This window comes from Aricia agestis, chromosome 1, assembly GCF_905147365.1.
Source record: "Aricia agestis chromosome 1, ilAriAges1.1, whole genome shotgun sequence".
Taxonomy (NCBI): Eukaryota; Metazoa; Arthropoda; class Insecta; order Lepidoptera; family Lycaenidae; genus Aricia; species Aricia agestis.
Genome location: NC_056406.1, coordinates 18,774,741 through 18,794,127, shown reverse-complemented (window position 1 = coordinate 18,794,127; position 19,387 = coordinate 18,774,741). Strand labels below are relative to the sequence as shown.

Sequence of the window (19,387 nt, the reverse complement as noted above, 5' to 3'; positions counted from 1 at the left end):
GCAATCACAAAAATACCTACCATAACGCGAAATTCGTGCCGTGGATGATATGCTAGGTATTCGTTTTTGGCTTATGATAAACTGATCACCAGAAACATTTCACGGACAAAAATAGTCAACCGTCAAATAGTCAAATCACCAAAATTAAGACCACCATGATTTTAATGTAAAATGATAACCAAAGATTTAACATCTCGCTATTCTCCAAATAAATCATTGTAAAACCGAAAATAGTAAATTATCACCAACATTATACTAGCATTTTAATGTAAAATCGTAACCAAAGTATTTGCATTTTGCTATCCTATTAAAGAAAAATGAACAAAAAAAAATCATCGCTAACTGGAAAATAATCTATACTAATATTATAAATGCGAAAGTATCTCTGTCTGTCTGTCTATCTGTCTCGCTTTCACGCCAAAACTACTGAACCGATTGTAATGAAATTTTGTACACAGATAGTCTAAAGCCTGAGAAAGGACATAGGCTACTTTTTAACTGGAAAAGGGGGTTGTAAGGGGGTGAAAATGCGTAAATTTGGTCAAATTAAGTTAGTTCCAAAAACTCAAAATAGATGGCGCCAAGAGTCCCCTAGATCGCGCTATTGCTTGCTCATGCGTATTTCTATAAGAGGTGGTACCATGTTGAGCTAGGTTTTTCGATTCTTTCGATTGTTATACACGTTACTAACTAATAACTCACCTACCAACTTAGATATCAAATTTAAAAACAACAGCGCCAAAACTACTGAACCGATTGTAATGAAATTTTGTACACAGATAGTCTAAAGCCTGAGAAAGGACATAGGCTACTTTTTAACTGGAAAAGGGGGTTGTGAGGGGGTGAAAATGCGTAAATTTGGTCAAATTAAGTTAGTTCCAAAAACTCAAAATAGATGGCACCAAGAGTCCCCTAGATCGCGCTATTGCTTGCTCATGCGTATTTCTATAAGAGGTGGTACCATGATAGACTAGGTTTTTCGATTCTTATACACGTTATTAACTAATAATTCACCTACCAACTTAGATTAGATATCAAATTCAAAATCAACAGCGCCAAAACTGCTGAACCGATTGTAATGAAATTTTGTACACAGATAGTCTAAAGCCTGAGAAAGGACATAGGCTACTTCTTACTGGAAAAAGGGGTTGTAAGGGGGTGTTTATGCGTAAATTTGTTCAAATTAAGTTAGTTCCAAAAACTGGAACAGATGGCGCCAAGAGTCGCCTAGATCGCTCTATCGCTTGCTCATATGTATTTCTATAAGAGGTGGTACCATGTTGAGTTAATATTTCGATGCTTTCGAATGTTATACATGTTATTAAATAACTCATGTACCAACATAGAAATCAGAAACAACAGTCTACCAATAATAAATACTAAATAGTTTATGGCCTATGGGTATTGGCTATTGGGCAAAGCTAAAGTTCTGTAATGCATTATGCAGCTAAGTTCAAAAGTAAATATCATATTATGTGCACACTACACGGCTGTTTTGGGTATTTTGATTTAAGGGGTACCAGGGTTTTAAAAAGCTTTTGACACCAATTTTATTGACACCGCGCGCTATTAACTGAAGTCCACGCGGACGAAGTCGCGGGCAACAGCTAGTAAATATAATAAAAACCAAATTTGAACTACATTTTTATTTTACAATGAGAAACAAAATAATTATAATTTATAAAATTGTGTTGTTATTTGATTATCATAAATCTATACATATTACAAAACAAAGTAGCTTTTTTTTCCCTCATGTCCCATTGTTCCCTTTAATCTTTTAAAACTACGCAACGGATTTTGATGATTCTTTCAGTGTTAGATAGCCCATTTATCGAGGAATGTTGAATGTTATAGGCTATATTTTATCAAGCTAAGACTAATAGGAGCGAAGAAATAGAGGTAAATGTGGAAAAAACGGGGGAAATTTTTGAAAGGGCTTATCTCACGAACTACTGAAGCAATTTTTATGTTATTTGGCACAGATAAGAAGTAGACCACGTGAAGGATCATAGGCTATCGTTTTTAATCAGTTTTCAGTAGCTATATTTTTTTAAACCCGTGCGACGCCGAGGCGGTAGTAAATAATAATATAATGATAACGGGACTCAATGTATCTAAATTTCAGCAAAATCGGTACAGTGGTTTGGGCGTGAAGAGGTTACAGACAGACACACTTTCGCATTATTAATATTAGCATGCATAACTCTCATCATCTATGCTACTATTTTAAATTGGAAAGGGTAGGTGTCCGTCTGTTATCTCTTCAGATCCAAACTGCTGAATATACTCGTAACATAATATCCCACCAAAAAATATAAATGTAAAAATGGAGAGCCAAGTTCTATACAATCATTATTCTTGTCTATGGACTTCGCCGTAAAAAGGATGGAGATCTAAATGATTCAAGTTCTATGGAAAATTGAAATATCTATGTATAGGAACCAAATAACATCATAAACAATGATACCCATACCCATACTGCAGAAGTGCATTAAAAATAACTATTCCTCTATCATGGATGAGCCGCCATATTGGATGTAGAAAGACATCACATTCGTTTTCGAGTTACTCTCAAAAAGCCCTTTCATTTAATATCCATATTGTAGAACTGTATAGAGAATTACTATTTCGCCATCTTGGATTGTCTGCCATATTGGATTTAGAGTGATGCCACATACCATATCGTGTATTGTCATTCAAACTAAAAGTGCATGCAAAATTTCAGCTCAATCGGTTAAATATATCTTCTTCAAAATTGAATTCCAAGATTTCACCCGAACATACATACTTACATACATACAGAGCAAGTTAAATAAAAGCTTTTAAAAATGGAATAGGATATCAGCCACGGCCCACGACACGAATTTTAATAATATGGTATTTTTGTGATCGCCAGAACGCGTCGTGGCCGTTTTCATTAGAGCCACAACGCGAATTTTGCGTCGTCGCTGTTTCACTGTGACCACAACGCGTTGTGAGCAATTTTTCCGCTCACTGAGCGTTTTCGGTCTTTGAGCGTAACACCTAATACCTATACAAAAGTGAAAAACAGATTTGGTCTTTACAACAGTACTCTCTACAAAGAACACGTACACACCCTTTAGTATTATCACTTAGTTTTGTAAAACCTTGTAATTTGTATACGTCGCAGTCATCTGGCTCAATCTGCGATTCGATTGAATGACTAGCGCATTCATTGAAGGACTCGGCCGAACGTCGATTGAATGATCGTCACTCAACGTCCAACTAGTTAGCGATTTTTAAATGATTAATGAGCCTTTTGAAGATAGCGAACATTGAAATCAGTCAGGTGTAATTGGTGGTTGTGGGTGACAGCGTGGATTTACCTATTACAACCCCGTCAACGGCTGCTTAAAAAATTATATCATGCCATTTAACGACTTCAGTCTTCACTATATGACTTTTAGTCAAGACGTTAAACGTCACAGTCAACGTCTTGACGAGTTGTCCTTTAGTCATTCAATCGAATCGCAAAATTTTTAATTTAGGGTGAAAAGTTTATATGTATATACTATAGTTAGGGTATGTTATTCGAATATTCGAATACTCGTTTTATTCGAATATTCGCCAAATTATTTTTCGAATAATTCGAATACTAAAAATATTTTTTATTTTTGTTTAAAATGCTATCAAATATAAATATAACATGGAATAAGAACATAATTAAGTTTATTTCAGAAAAACAATATTATTTATGAATATTCTACATAATTAATATATATAAATCTGTTTTTAGTCTAACTAATAAGTATACGACCATTCATCGTCGCCGTTGACCATGTTTTTAGTTCATTGTTGCTCATGTTCATTTCGCCAGCCATTTTTGTATATAAAACAAACTCGTTTTTTAAGAAGGTAATAAATGTAAGTGCAATATTGAGATTTTTAAAATATGTAGTTAAAATACAAAAGATAAGAGAAGAAGATAAGGAGCTGATGAAGCTCGCGATGTGATCTATTCGACAAGTTGATAAAAATTTGCTATTCAATAGCTTTACCACGGCAGTCCTCGACTGATAATTGAAACAGTTAGTACAGTATCAAAAAATGTCGATGGCTCCTTAATATCATGTTATTTGTGTTATCAAACTTCAAGTTACTAAATTCACCAGCTCTAGGATTGTTTCACCCTCCCCCAGGGCTTCGTTGCAATTTTTTTTCTTTGTTGTGGGGTTGGTTTTCTAGTGGCCCTTTTGTATAATTTCGAGCCACATTAACACAGGTGAAGCCGACTAGGTGAACTAGGTGAACGTGGATCGAAAATATCAAAAATACGGTTAAGCTGGCTTAGTATTAATGAACAGATATCATAATGTCGAATATCATATTATTATTTAATCTCAACTGCTGCCTAGCAAGACTTAAGCATAATCACATGAGAAAAGTAAAAGGTGCTACGATCGAAAACGGTTTACACTTTACAGCCTTTCTTTTATTGCCCAGCTGTAACCTTAAAATATACATTTTTAAGTGTTTCACAATAAACATTAACTATGTCATTTATAAAGATTTATGTTGATAAAAGTAAAAATAAGAATTGCTTACTTTATAGTATTAACAAAATAGGTTGTACATGGCTGTACGAAGCTTTTTGTTACTTTTATTCAGAGTTTTCAGCATTTTTCAATATTTTTTAATTATTCGAATTATATTCGAATTATTCGTATAGTAAATTTGTCGAATAATAACATTCCCTAACTATCTTAATATATATATTTCTTGTGTGCGTGTGTATGTGACTGAACTCCTCCTAAACGACTGGACCAATTTTGATGAAATTTTTTGTGTGTGTTCGTGGAGATTCGAGAATGGTTTAGATTTACAGTTTGGTCTACTGGAAAATGTTTTTTCAATTAATTTCTTATTTATAAGGAGTTGTTGATTTTGGAATGTTTTACATTAGATCCGGCGGACGGCGCTATCATCGCATTCAATATTATTCTATTTCAATTTTAGTTTGTCCTGACAGATGGTGCTACGATTAATTTGAAAATTAAAATATTAAATAAATAACACATAGGCTACAATTTTAACCGACTTTCAAAATGGGGGAGGTGTTATGTTCGTTTTCTTATATTCAACGATTACTCCGCCGTTTGTTAACCGATTTTCAAAATTTTTCTTTTGGTATATAGGGTATCATCCCAATTTGGTATTATATTCAGAAAAGTGGTGATCTGATGAAGGATCCATAAGTAATCGAGGGAACTCCTCAAAACTTATAGGGAAACATATGGTGACTTCGGTTTCGTGAGAAGTATTCTAAGCATATGCTACCAACAAGTAAGATTTTGCACCGAGATATACCTGGTATACCGTGGTTCGGAAGGTGCTGAGAGAATTCCTGATTCTTTATAGATACAAGTTCGGGAGTTTCGGCGTTGTTTTAAGAACAGAAAGCATATGCTACTATGCAAATTACATTCTTCATCATCATCATCATCATCATCATCACTACCATATTATACCATTTCATAGTCTTTTAGATCGAGACTCGAGTTTGTCAAGCGATAATTAAAAAAAATCTATATCTACCTAATATTATAAACCTGAAGAGTATGTTTGCTTGAACGCGTCAATCTCAGAAACTACAGGTCCGATTTAAAAACTTATCTCAGTGTTAGATAGATCATTTATCGAGTAAGACTCATCATTTATCGAGAAGGTTATATTATATTATTACTCTAAGACTAATACGACAGAAGAAACTCAGGAAAATGTGGGAAAAACGGGGGAAATATTTTTTATGGGAAAATGTACCTACGGATTCTGTAAAATTTCTAATTTACGCGGGCGAAGCCGCGCGGGACATCTAGTAGTTATATAATGTCATAAACATATATGTAGGCAAAATAATTATTTGCAACAAATTATGATTTCACAAATATTTTGTAAGACGTATAGTTTCCGAGATATCGCGAAAATAGTGTTGTCGCCCCTATTTTCAAGATGGCGGCGGGGGGACAAGCATGGCGCCCCACAAACTTGAGGTTAAGCTTCTGTTGACCTCCCCCCAACATATCCCAAAAATAAAATTGCGTCCTCTAATAAATGCAAAGCTCATGTAACATTTCAATGGACCTGTTAGTTGTTACTATGACAGATGTAAATATGTACTGTACTGTACCTAAGCAAAAAACAATACCGGCCGCACTCACTTATTTAATGATTACTTAAGTTTAATTTAATGGAGAGCATGACAGAAAATGTATAGAGCTATCAAAATCTTAGTAAAAATTAAAGTAAAAATTATTTAATCTTAAGAGTAAGAGCCCGTGAGGGCCAGACCTTCCTTCGGTTCGTAAAGCTGAAAGTTAACCTGTTTGTGACCTTTACAGAGGTAAGAACGACCAGCAACTGTGGAGTATCCAGTTCTGAAGGTCTACCTGAACTTCGAGAAAGAGTAAAGCTCGATTTCATAGCTTATATTCTTCGCGGTGTGGAGGAATCTCGTCTTCCAGTGTCGGCTATTTTTGACAGTTGCTTCCCACTGCTAAACACCCTCAAAGTCTGATACTTTAAGAAAATTTAAAAGGAGTCCACACCACCTTTTTTCCATACAGACGTTGTTCCCTGTTTCCTCCCTGGATAATGCTAGTAGAGTTATAATTTTTTTCCTGAATATTAATACAATGTCCCTATGTTTTCTTTTTTTTCATAATTTAATTATTAAATAAGATATGAACGTTCAAAAACCCAAAAAAATGGCTAGATTTTCCGCTGTGTTCAAACATCCAGAAAACAGAATTGGCTAGATTTTACAAAAAAAAAAAAAACATAGGAACACAGATCAAGCCTTTCTTTAATCTTTGATGAAAAAAGTACTTAAATCCGTTAAGTTTTGGAGAAGGAATCAGGGGACAACGAATCGTTGATTTTCTGCAGTTGTCTCTATCGCGTTCTGCGGTATAGGCTTGAGGTAACGGAGATAGCTATAGATATTACACGTACTTTTTTTCATTTCTCTAGCCCCTGGTGTATCCTCTTAAACAAATAAAAGGAAGCAACTGTCAAAAATGTCCGGCACTGGAAGTCGAGATTCCTCCACTTACCGCGAAGAATATAAGGTATGAAATTGAGCTTTACTCGTTCTCGAAGGTCAAGTAGACCTTCTGAACTGGATACCCCCTAAAGTAACCGTGACCAAACTCCATAGTTGCTGGTCGTTCTTACCTCTGTAAAGGTCACAAACCGGTAAACTTTCAGCTTTACGAAACGAAGTAAGGTCTGGCCCTCGCGGGCTCTTGGTCTATCTCTCTGATTGCGGCCGTAAATATATTCGTAATTCGTGTAATTGGTAGTTTACGGCGAACAAGGCTTGATTTTAGGAATAGAGCAATTGACATAGAAAGTGGCGTAAAAATACAATAGATTTAAATTCTCGGATTATACCTACGCCACAGTAATTCACTATGCGTACACAGCCTATGCGTAATATTGTGTCGAAATAAATTCAAAGCAGCCTCTACACGTTGGCCGTGTTTGCCGAACAGAAGAGGACGGCGCTATACTAAAAAAAAGAGATTGAATTATTTGCGTCTTTCTTTCTGGTATAGCGCCGTCCCCTTCTGTTCGGCAAACACGGCTAACGTGTAGAGGCCGCTTAACCCATAAATCCCCAAGCGGCGCGGCGCGGCGCGGCACCCGGCTGTCGCATAACAATAATTGAATATCTATTGTGTGTGCGTTTATGTAAGGAGAGTTTAAAAGTTTGTCATCGCCTTGGGGCTATCTCAGCAAACAAAACGCGACCTATTTTGGTGCATTTTAATGAATTCAAGGACAGACAAGCTGTATGGAATTCTAAGACGTCGCTAAAGGGTTCCGGTGTGACCGTTTCGGAATTTTTGACAAAAACTAGACATTGTATCTTCACTGCAGCACGAAAGCTTTACGGTATTAAAAATTGCTGGTCAGCTGATGGTAAAATAGTCTTAATTCTTCCGGACAAGTCCCGGCGTAAAATAGAAACCATGGCTGCCTTTGAGGAAATCCTACGGCAATTCCCCGATAATAATACTGAATCCGAAGCACAGGCATCTGATCCAAAATCAAGCAGGACTGCCAGACCAACTAGAAGGCGACAATAAACTTCCAGCAGGGTTCTGCTTTTGTCATTTTTATTTTGGAATGAGGCATCTTGTGAGCTGTGGTTATAGTAAATATTTCACCATTTTGTTAACCATCCCTTTCTAAGATATTTTATTATGTAGGTAATAGCAAAATTACAAATTGTAAACTCAAATTCAAAATTTCGATTTCACTTGTTACAATTATTCACAATATTTACAGATGTCACAATGCTTCAAAGTTCAAATTTGATGGTTGACAAATGACAAGTGACATCTGACATTTTTTTTCTCTCTTGGTTGTGACGTAGAATTTTTGTCAGATGTCACAATAGTTTACTTTGTTTTTAAATTGTAATACTTTTTCTGTTTTCAAATATTGTAAGATGGTAATAACTAATAAAACGTAGTGATTATATTCTCTTTGATGAGTAAAAATGACTAATATTATCACTTGAATGCCTCATATTTTTCAACTATTGGAATCATGGACTTACCTTTCCGAATCATTGTAAGTTAGTACTTAGTGTTAACTGCTGAACTATAGCTGAACTATTCTGTATTCAGTGTAAATAATGTTGTATGAGTTGTAAGTTCTTACAAGCTTGTTAACTTTATAGGTATCTATTTATTATTATAGTATTTATACTTTTTTTTGTTACCACATAAATATTATATTTATTTTACATCTTTATATTATTTTATTATTGTTTATTTACATATTTGTCAATTATAATGGACAGTAGTGATGATCTAAATGATTTAGATTGTAGTTTTGATTCGTGTTCTTCCTCTTGTAGTTTTAAAAGTGCTCAAAGCACATCTTCTTCGCCTCGTACACTGCACGACGAACTTTCATCAGTATTTTACAACCACAGATCCAATTTCAATGTGGTTCATATAAATTCACAAAGTGTTCCCAGCCACTACACTGACATTTTGGCGTCTTTTAGTGCATCTTTTCTGAAACCTTCTCTTAATTCTACTCAGTTTTCTCTTCCTGGATTCGTTCTTGCGCGTAACGATAGAATTGGCAAAGGCGGTGGTGGAGTGGCCGTGTATCTTCGCGCAGATTTTCAATATAAAATAATTGACATGTCTCCTTGTCACCACTCTGATTCAGCTGAATATCTTGCCCTAGAAATTACATCGCACCATAGTAAAATACTTCTTGTCGTATTGTATAGCCCTAATATGAATATTGACTATTTTGATTGCCTTGACAAATTTCTGCATGATTATGCATATCATACAATCATTTTATCCTGGTGGGTGATTTCAATACATGTTTACTCAAAAATAATTCACGCGCTTTTAAGCTTCAGTCACTTTTATCCTCACATAATCTTCACTTACTTCCAACTAACGCTACCCATCATTTCCCTAATTCCATCCTTTCCCAGTTAGACCTTATGGTTGTCTCATCGCCCAGTAATATTTCCATTCACGGTCAACTTACAGCCCCCTTCTCATACCATGACCTTATATACCTTTCGTACAAAACCCGCTCCCCCAGAAGAAAGCCTCAATTTATGTTGCTACGTAGTTTTAGGTGTATCGATCAGGATGCATTACAGCGAGATGCTCTAAATTTAAACTGGTCGTTGGTACTTAGCAGTCAAACTATTGACGCAAAAATTGATTCATTTAATAAAATTATTTTAGAGCTGTACGACCGACATGCTCCCCTAAAAAAGGTTAAAATGAAACATGACCCTGCTCCCTGGATCTCTGATTACATCAAAAAGGTAATGGCTGCTAGAGATAAGGCTAAAAGAAAATGTAAGCGCCAGCCGAGTGATGCGAACTTTGCAAACTACAAAACCTTGCGAAACCAGTGCAACAATTTGTGTCGTGCGGCAAAACGTCGTTACTTCTATTCACACCTTGAAAACCGTACATGTGCTGACGCCTGGAAGTTTGTTAGGTCGGTCGGTATAGGGAAAGCTTCCACTGCATTACCTAATGACATAGACCTGGACACACTCAATAACTTCTTCTCTAAGCCACCCGTTTCTTTGTGTCCGACTGACAAAGATAATACATTGAAGCATATATCTAAACTGCCAAAAACAGCCCCAACTTTCTCTTTTTCTAGTGCTACTGAGTCTGACGTTAGAGCTGCAGTCTTGGCAATATCATCTCAAGCCGTTGGTTGTGATCAATTGTGCTCCAAAATGACCAAAATGATACTTCCCTCTTTATTACCGATCCTTACGCATATTTTAAACTTCTCCTTATCCTCAAATTCCTTTCCCTCCGTATGGAAGCAGGTCAACATTATTCCCTTGCCTAAGATCTCAAATCCTACATCCTTATCCTCTTTTCGCCCAATTTCAATATTACCCTTCCTTTCTTAAGTCTTGGAGCACATTGTTTATAGGCAGCTATAAACGCATTTCTGTACAAAAATGGATTAATAAGTCCTTTACAGTCAGGTTTTCGTCCAGCGCTATTAAAAGTTACTGACGACATACGTTTGGCCATGGAAAACAAATCCTTGACTATCCTCGTCCTGCTTGATTTCAGCAACGCTTTTAATTCCATTGATTTTGACATCCTCCTTGCTATCCTTAAATCCCTTAATTTATCTGCTGCGGCATTAGCCTGGTTTGATTTCTACCTTCGTGGCCGCGTACGTTTGTTTGTACACGCTGAGAGCGTGTACAAACAAACGTAACTTTTTCAAATTGGTGCAATCTTCTTGCTGGTGTGCCACAAGGGGGAGTGCTGTCCCCTCTCCTCTTCTCCATCTTTATTAATGAAATAATTAAAGTAATTACATCTAAGTTTCATCTTTATGCAGTTGACCTACTTTATCAACATTTTTCTCTAGGTGACGCGATATCTGCAGTAAATTTAATTAATCAAAACTTATGTCAAATAAGCGAGTGGGCGAACTCATTTGGCATTCTTATTAATCCCGTAAAATCTAAGGCACTCATCATAGGAAGCAGACGAATGCGTGCAAACCTAGACATAAAATCGCTACCACCTATTACGCTAAATGGTGTACGAATTCCTTACTCCGAATCTGCTAAATATCTGGGTGTTATAGTGGATTCTACGCTATCCTGGAATGCCAACATTAACGAAATTAGTCGAAAAGTCCACTTTTCTATTCATCCACTTAAAGCTCTGCAAAACTTTTTACCCATCTCTACCAAAATTATACTCATGCAGAGCATTGTAATGCCTATTATTGATTACGCTGACGTTTGTTATCCTGACGCTACCGAGGAGAATTTAAATAAACTAGAACGCTTACTAAATATCTGCATTCGGTTTATATTTGGGCTAAAGAAATATGACCACATTTCGGATTATCGCAATAAATTGCAGTGGCTTCCTATTCGCCTGCGTCGTAACTATAGGACTCTTAGTCTACTGTTTAAAGTACTTTTCCATCCTAGTTCCCCCTCCTATCTGCACGACCTCTTTTCTTTTCCTCATCTCCAGGACGAGTCTTGTAGAACTTTTAGACGCACTCTTCTCCAAATTCCTTCTCACCATACCGACTTTTTTTCCTACTCTTTCACAATTCACTCCGCCAGGCTTTGGAACTCCCTACCAACAGAGATTCGTGAGAGTAAAACTTTAGCACTATTTAAAAAGAGAGTAAGGTTACACTATCTGCGACAAAACACGTAAAATATAATAGTTCTGTTATACTATGTTATGTTTATCTATTTAAATTATGTCTATTGTAATTTGTAAGTATATAAATGTTTATATTGTATTATATTATATTAATATATATAATATATATATATATATATATATATATATATATATATATATATATATATATATATATTGTATGTTAGTAAATTTATTACTTCATTGTTGTTATTTATAGTAACGCGGGCACACTAATTTTGCAAATTTTATAATCATGCATTCCTATTATATATTCAGGTCTTCTGGAAGACAAGTTGTACCTTTGTACAAATCATACTTTTAGTTTTAACTTTGTGTGTACATAACTTGTAAAATAAAAAATAAAATAAATAAATGGTGATAATCTATTAGATTGCCTGTATTTATTCCAAATGACAAAACCTAAAAGGCAGCCCTCGTACTATTTAACCCGTGGCCCGCATTGGTCGGTATCGCCGCCAAAGCTACTTCCCGGAATTTTTAAATCTGTAATATCTTCGAAAATATTCATTTAAATCATATGCTGTAATATAGATCTACATTAAATCAACTATATTTAAGTTATTTAATTGGATAAGGATTTATGCTGTATTTATTAAAATTGCTTCGAAAAATAGCCATTATTTGTCGTAAAAAGAAAATGACAAAAAAATGGTATTGTGGGATATCCATAAGACATAGACATAATACCATCGCGGAGTTTTCTGTAGACCTTTTCAATGTGTACAATACTTGGTACATTATTTTGATAAATCTCGTAGGATTCAGCCTGCCTTTGCAATGTAAGCGGAAAAAATGTAATTATTTACAACATCACATTATAAACCCCAACAATAACAATATTTCTCCACTATTTAATTAATGTTACGGTTATAGGTATAATATACCTATAACCGTCCTCTAGAATCACTCTTAAGTATCTATTACGGAAAACCGCATCAAAATCCGTTGCGTTGTTTTAAAGATTAAAGGGAACAAAGGGACTCGATGGGAAAAAAGTGACTTTGTTTTATAATATGTATATGCATGCAGCTATCAAATTTCAGGAACGTGAAGGCATTTAAAAGCCCCAAACTTAGCGAGAAGACAATCGAGCTATTAGAGGATAGGAAAGCAGTATTGTCAAATAAATCAAACAGCAAAGAAAACCAAAATAAAATATCAGGCCTCAGCAAGCAGATAAGAGAAAATATACGGAGACACAGAAAAATAAGAAGGACAAAGAAAAAAAAACTAGAAGAGGTAAATAAAAAAAAAACAGGTGGAACGAGAAAAGCCTTCAAATAACTAAGGGAAATGGGAATGGAATGGATACCCAAACTAAAATGTAAGAAATCCAAACAAGTGACAAATCGCAGAGAAATCCACCAACTAGCTACGGATTACTACAGATCTACACGGAGCATGGGAATAAGACAAACACACACCCAAAAAAGAGTTACGAAGATGACCACCAATTATCAGAGAAGAAGTAGAGAAAGCAATAATGTTACAAAAGCTGGAAAAAGCCCCAGGTCCTGACAATGTGTCCAACGAACTGTTAAGAGGCACCTTGGAAGACATAAGTCCAATTCTAACTAAGTTGTTCAACGAAATATTAATAACTGGCACTATCCCAAACCAATGGTATGAAGCCTTCGACAGTTTAAGTCATAAACACTTAACTTACTTACTCTGAAAACACAGGGGTAGATGAAACTTACATAAACTTTATTAAATCAATATACAGAAACAGGAGAGGTCGCATCAAAATGGAAGCAAAAGGTTTTCCAATAAACAGAGGTGTGAGACAAGGGGACCCATTATCTCCCAAGCTTTTAGACGCCGTGCTAGAAGACATATTTAGAAAACTGGATTGGGAAAACTATGGCCTCAATATCAACGGCAACAGACTGAATCACTTGCGATTCACAGATGACCTCATCCTACTCGAGGAAGACCCTAGAAAACTGAAGTGCATGGTCAAGGAGCTTGCGGAAAAGAGCAGAGTCGTAGGTCTGGAAATGAATACCGAAAAAACAAAGCTAATGACCAATACTACAGAAGTCACCATAGAAGTCAACGGAATCCAGCTCGAGTATGTAGCAGAATATTATGTCTATTTAGGACAAATTTATATCTCCGCAAGATTCAATGATAAGCGAAATAATTAAAAGAGTCGCCTGTGGATGGAAAAAATACTGGTCGCTAAAAGAAATAATGAAAAATAAGGATTTAAGCATACACATTAAAAGAAAGACCTTCAACACCTGCATTCTCCCTTGTATGACGTACGGCTGTGAAACATGGGCGCTAACAGTTAAACTCAGACAAAAACTAGCAAGAACACAAAAAGCAATGGAACGAAGTATACTAGGGATCAGACTTAGCGACAAAGTTAAAGAAAAAAGTTAACAACCAAGAAATAAGAAGGAGAACCAAAGTTACAGACATAATAACACGCATCGAACACCTAAAATGGAGTTGGACAGGACATGTTATGTTACGTTGTAAAAATAACAAGTGGAGCAAACAAGTAACTCTGTGGTACCCTAGAGAAAATACCAGAAAACAGGGCCACCCAAGAGTGAGATGGAGAGATGACGTTCGCCTGACTTTGGACAAGAGTCGCAGATGATAGAGCTCAGTGGAGGGCACTGGAGGAGGCCTATGCCAAGAGGCACACCGAACTGCGTGTTCTACTATAACATAACTAGATTAAAAACCAAATTAAAAACAAAATGCTGCGCTTTTCGGAAATAAAAAGGCTATATTATATTTATAATATTATGTATAGAAGTTGTTATTCCGTACGTACTGACTGCTGGTACTAGTTACACTTACCGTCAAACTAAAGTAAAAGTACCCATTTATGTCAGTACGGGGTTTTTATACCGAAAAGGTTTGACAAAAGATAACTTAATGAAAGCCCTTATTAGTGGAAAATAGCTATTGAACGTGATAAACAACATCTGATATGTTGTTTATCATATTAAGTGAATTAGAAGCTATTCAAAAGGATCGGTTATCATGACGACGCCAGGCCGTAGGCGGTCGTCATAACGACACTGGCGGCTCTCGCTACAATCTTAATCTACTGTCTTCTCTCTTGTAATTAAAGGGATTTATTTAGCAGAGTAAAATGTATTATGAACTTTTTTTTGTAACCCCCTAACGAAATTAAAGGCGCAGCCTGAAATTTGCGGGGGATTTGGGAATTATAAGGGGGCGACGAATAATAAAAGGCACAATTATATCCATGTCGAAATAAAACACAAGTTTTTTGCACATTGTAATTTGTAATTACTTATAGACCTGGATCCCAGAAGGACAGACAGACGGATGGACGGACGGACGGACGGACGGACGGACAGGTGGACAGGTGGACAGGTGGACAGACAGACGGACGGACGGACAGACAACGAAGTCTTAGTAATAGGCTCACGTTTTTGCCCTTTGGATACGGAACCCTAATAACGCCTTAAAAAATAGCTACAAAGTTATTTTTAAAGCGGCTGATAAAAGTTTTGGTCACTGAAAAATGTCTTGCACTACAATCTACATGATACTAGTTCAGAATAATATTCTACAAATTATATTAAGTATAAAAAATTAGCCATGACAAAAAAAGCAAAGTAAGACTAATTTTTAGTCAACTTTGTTACCTGGTACCTGACCAGGTGTCACACGTATTCGTCTGCTACGCCGACGACACTTTCATGCTGGCTCAAGGAGAGACGTGTGAGGAAGCCCCGGGAGGCTCAGCAGAGCTTAATAGCTGCGGAGTAGTCTGCTCAAGCAGACGCCGCTAACTGGGCTGCCGCAGATATCGCCCTCGTAGGCGGGTCCGGTGGCCCAGCAGCGTAGCGGAGTAAGGAGGCACCGGTGGGTTTTAGTGGGTAGCCCCGGTTGCTCCTCCTTACCAATATACCCCGGCGACCATTCCCCCGGGCCGCTGGGGATGCGTAAGTCGTAACACATTTCCCACCGTTAAAAAAAAAGGGTCACACGTAGAGCTCCACAAACACGCAGGTATTCTAAGTACACGAGGCACTACTAAGAACCTATGGTTTCATCCATGAGTGAGTAAGTTATGTCTTATCCTTCTGGGATCCAGGTCCATTAAATTTCAGCTTGGGAAGCATAGAAACGGATGAACCGATATTGATCTAGATTGTTCTTTACCTTAAACTCTTAAGGGTAAAAAAGGGCCAGGCAGGCGGAAGGACTTCACTGTCTATCTGTCTGATAGTTCATCATCATCAGATCGCGCCACACTCTAACCATTTTATAAAATCAATTTAGTTATGTAAGTTAAATAAAACGCTCGCTTACGATTATGATCCACTTGTGAAAAGTATTTTATTGAGAACTTAGTAGGTACACGTAGTCGATGAATGCGTGACCTTACACTACCTTACACATAATAGCCATAATTTAAAAGGTATTTATTTTCAAATTTCTAACATTAAAGCCATAAAAACATTTAAAGTTGAAATTATTTTGGCACACGATCAGAGGCATTAAGAGGAATCCACACCGCCCTTTTTTCCATACAAATGTTGTCCCCTGTTTCCTCCCTGGATAATGCTAGTAGAGTTATAATTTTTTTCCTGAATATCTACGGCCACTAATACAATGTCCCTATGTTTTCTTTTTTTTCATAATTTAATTATTAAATAAGATATGAACGTTCAAAAACCCAAAAAAATGGCCAGATTTTCCGCTGTGTTCAAACGTCCAGAAAACAGATTTGGCTAGATTATACAAAAAAAAGCAAAACATAGGAACACAGCTCAATCCTTTTTTTAATCTTTAATGAAAAAACTACTTAAATCGGTTAAGTTTTGGAGAAGGAATCAGGGGACAACGAATCGTTGATTTTCTGGATTTTCTGCAGTTGTCTCTATCGCGTTCTGCGGTATAGGCTTGAGGTAAGGGAGACAGCTATAGATATTACAAGTACTTTTTTTTCATTTCTCTAGCCCCTGGTGTATCCTCTTAAGAGAATCAGCAAAACACCAAAACCTGCGGTGTGACAGCAGCAGTCACTATATTGTTTTTAGGGTTCCGTACCCAAAGGGTAAAAACGGGACCCTATTACTGAGACTTCAATGTCTGTCCGTCTGTCTGTCTCCAGGCTGTAACTCAAAAACCGCTATAGCTAGACTTCTGAAAGTTTCACAGATTTTGTATTTCTATTGCCGCTATTACAACAAATACTAAAAACAAAACAAAATAAATATTTAAGGGGGGTCTCCCATACAACAAACGTTATTTTTTTGGCCTCTTTTGCTCGTAATAAGTAATGGCAATAGCTAGGCACTTGAAATTTTCATAAAGGCCTTATTGTATTAGTTGTATGTGTACTTTAATAATAAATATAAATAAAATAAAAATTTAAGGGGGGCTACCATACAAAAACACAACTTTTTGCCAATTTTTTGTCTATGTACGGAACCCTTCGTGCGCGAGTCCGACTCGCACTTGGCCGATTTTATTAGAAGTACTATTTTAAAAGATATATTTTCATTTTCATAAATATAAAATGCATAGTAGCCCTATTTGGCTACCGAACTAAAGTGCAAAAAACCGTTCCGTGTCGTTATGAGGAAAATGCTACCGGCTCGGCTCATGCCCGGGCCCATCCGTACCTCCCGGGCCTCAGCAATCTCTCTCCTGTTTGTTGCTAAATTTAAGCAGATTTGCTTTTAAGCAGCAATTAATTAATTGGAATTTTGATAATAACCATCGTCGTTATATTTCATTATTGCGTTTATATAGACACATTTTCGTAGCTTCTCGAGAAAGATTACAAAATTTTCAAATGAATATTTTAGCTCCCCAAATTATTATTATTATTATAGGAGATGGAAGAATCGCCTCTAATCCTACGTTCGCCCGACTTCCAAGGGCGAAATTATAGGGAATACTTAAAACCTACGAAGACGCCTCGTAATAGTCTAGAGATAAAGGTCATCGACCCGACCAAACATTGACATTTGAGCTGAGTTTCGTGCGAGATGCGGCGAACGTGAGCCTCGGGCCGGCGCTGCAGGTCGCACGGCGCACGGGGCGAGTGGACAGCGCGCGGGGTAGGTACCCTGCAGTGTAGTTTAGTGGGAAGCGGCGTGACCTTGACCCTATCACATGGGACTAACCTGCCCCAAAAGACTCACTCGAAAAGTTGACGGTCGATATTAGAAGATCATGTTAGCGCACATGCGCCGGCCGGGCGGGCCCCATCGATCCGCCGCCCGCCCGGCCGCCCGGCCGCCCGCCCACGTGACACGACGCATTTGCTAGGATTCTCCCAAAGAAAAGTCTTTATACTTAAATCGTTTGAACTTAATTCTATTGTGTACCTTTCCATTATGAATTTCTGTAATATCGTTGTGTACCATTGTGTTTTTATTGCCTTTGACGATATTATTGAAAAACATGCCCAATGCCCATACATAATGTACATAAACGCTGCTTGTTTATTCGTAAGAAATCGCTGCGCATTTATTATTCTACATCTTTAAAAAAATTAAGGCAATAAATTTTGTTTACTGGCCTATGGCTTTTTTTATACGGAATATTTGCGAAATCAAATATGTTTGATTTCTTTCCTGCTTTCATCTCTCGAGACCAATGTTTTTAAAACGTAAAAATGTGCAAGTGCAGACAAAAAACACTAATATAAAAAAGGTTATAAGTTGCGTAATTTCTTGCGCTCGTATCGTCTTATAATAAACTTATTGTCCCTAGAAAACAACGATTTAAATGATGCAGCAAATTAAAAAATCTAACAATGAGTTTCTTGGTAATAGTCATGAAGTTTTATTACCTAATTATTATTTTCACGGAGAACCAACTCGTAAAATTAATATTTTTAGCTAATGTACCTAACAAGTAGGCTGTACTCAATTAAAATATTACTTACGTAAAATATTATCTTACTTCGTAAAATGTGTAGGCAGCGTAAATTATACACTTAAAAGAACTTCAGTGTTCTGACTTCTGATGTGAATAACATTATTACCTAACACCTGAACATTGCATAATTTTATGGCTTACCACTTGAGACTTTTCCTTTTGTCCGTAGTCAATTAAATATTTTGTATAATAATAATCATAATATGCAAAAGAAACTTAAACGCTTAACGAGTAGGCTACTAAGTAATAGGTAGATACCTATTATATTAATTAACTAGCTGTTACCCGCGACTTCGTCCGCGTCAACAAAATGTAAAATACATAGGTAAAAAATAAAAAAGTAGAAAAATATCCTCCTCCTTTTTGGAAGTCGGTCAAAAAGTAGCCTAAGTTACTCTTTATTACATCAGCTATCTGCCAATAGAAGTCCCGTCAAAATCGGTCCAGCCATTTCGGAGATTAGCCGGAACAAAAAGACAGACATACAGACAGACAAAAATTCTAAAAATTGTTATTTTGGTGTAAGTACCATCTAAATATTCATATGCATGTAGTAAAAAACGGTTATTTTAATATTACAAACAGACACTCCAATTTTATTTATGTGTATAGATTAGAACCATTTCCTTCAAACTAGAGATCGCCCAATGGTCGAAATTCGACCTTAGTTTCAACGACATTAGGACTACTACCTATATTTTGTAAAAAAATATTGACTTTATCATATTTTTTTCAAC

The 19,387-nt window shown here is 36.4% G+C and overlaps 1 protein-coding gene and 1 long non-coding RNA gene across 3 annotated transcripts in view; one reads left to right on the top strand and one right to left on the bottom strand.

The window, feature by feature from the left end:
• LOC121730906 overlaps positions 1-19,387 on the top strand; it is an 81,249-nt gene that overhangs the window by 12,951 nt on the left and 48,911 nt on the right. The window lies entirely within an intron of this gene.
• LOC121730942 lies at positions 344-13,385 on the bottom strand. Its single transcript, XR_006036169.1, has 3 exons — positions 13,312-13,385; positions 13,140-13,143; positions 344-354 (listed from the first exon to the last, which is right to left on the bottom strand). It is a non-coding gene; the product is annotated as an uncharacterized LOC121730942 (long non-coding RNA).